Genomic DNA, 1,631 nt, shown 5'->3' with positions numbered 1-1,631 from the left:
CTCTTTCCTGCGGGGGAAACCAACACTGGGACTTAAACAGCTCTTAACCAGCTTATAATTCTGTGTGTCCAAATGAGAAACAGAGTCGAGCTTCTTGATCCATGTAGGGGTTGGGCTTTAAGTCCACACTGACACATAAACCGAAGCGTTTGATTGCTTTATTTTTCATTCACATCCGTCAGTGCACTTATTGCACAAACACGATATCTCTTTACGCTCTCAAGATATTTAACTTGTGGCTCCTTTTTCTGAGGCTGTACAGGCAAGACCAGTTTAAACTTTGCAGTAATTTACACATTAACAACTGGAGCTGAAATTTCACATACGAAAAGAAAAAAGAAAAACTTTTTTTTGGAGCATCCAGGCATGTTTCAACACAGGGATGGAGCGCTGCCCCATATGTCACAGCTCATCATATCAGCTCTGTTACTCATGCGGCTCTTTCCTCTCCTTCTCACATATGCAGACATGTCCTCAGCAGCTGTTGGCCGGAGCCTCACTTTCAGAAGACATTATCAAAGCCCAAAGCCAGCAGTCAAATTGATTTCTTTCACTTAAACTGGGAAAATAAGACAAACGTTACACTACAACATGTTTTCACTGACATTTAAAAAGCATGACGACTGGCTATAGCTAAGCAGAGAAATGTCTCGCCTTGGGCTTGAAATTGTGACTCATAAGAAGAGGGGATTCCACGGCGCAATCACACAACTAATAAGTACAGCTTCTGACATTTTATCAACCTGAGGCAAAGATGATAATCCTTTAACTAGCTTGGTTCCCTGTCTGAACGCTGCAAAATGCATTTGTTCATTACACACAACTGATGTGGATGGACATTGCAATAGAGGAAAGTCTAAAAAAGGTTTCACGGAAATCAGGCTCTACACCTGAGTCTGAGAGAGCATCTGAATAAAGGCTAAAGGAGGCGGCTGAGTGCCCAGGCTAGTCACAGAAGAACAGGATCTGGAGTGGGTGGACAGCTCGAGGCTGGAATACACCATCTTTTGCCAGCTTGGCACGCAGTCGCTGATCGCCCACCCACTCCCCATCCAGACTACAGTCATCCTTAAGTGTCTGGGAGGAAGCAAGAGGAAGGAAACGGAAGGAGGCATGAGAGGAAGGCAGCCAAGAGGTCTGTACGTGGTTACCACATGAAATATCCCCCTTCCTTCACACCAACTGCAACTCACAGAGTTGTGTTTCTGACAACACGAGCTGTGATGCCTCTGCAGACGTGTCCATATCGTGGGAGGAATTGTAAGCTTCCTGCCTTCCATTTAAAGATGACCATGTGACAGGATTGACTGTTTTTAGATGGTGCAGTTCATTTGATCAGGAGTTTCCCTCTTGTTTTTCCACTGACTGTCCAATTTGAAAAATCTAGCAGCTAGATTTACTGGCCAGATTCTAGCCAATAGATCGCCATTACCTTCTTTACTCAAAAGCCAAGCCAAACAGTATTAATCACTTCCTGTTCAAACAATACGCTTCTCAAAACTTAATTTCAATTAATTTTACAGTATATCAGGAATTAGAGTCTACATTTCTAAGCTTCCAAGCATATTTCAGCCTGAGATTCTTGGACAGGGATATTATGGCATCCACACACCCATTTGACCTTAAAAATA

This window comes from Echeneis naucrates, chromosome 19, assembly GCF_900963305.1.
Source record: "Echeneis naucrates chromosome 19, fEcheNa1.1, whole genome shotgun sequence".
Lineage (NCBI taxonomy): Eukaryota > Metazoa > Chordata > Actinopteri > Carangiformes > Echeneidae > Echeneis > Echeneis naucrates.
The sequence above is the reverse complement of the archived record's forward strand: the minus strand, read 5'-3'. Positions refer to the sequence as shown.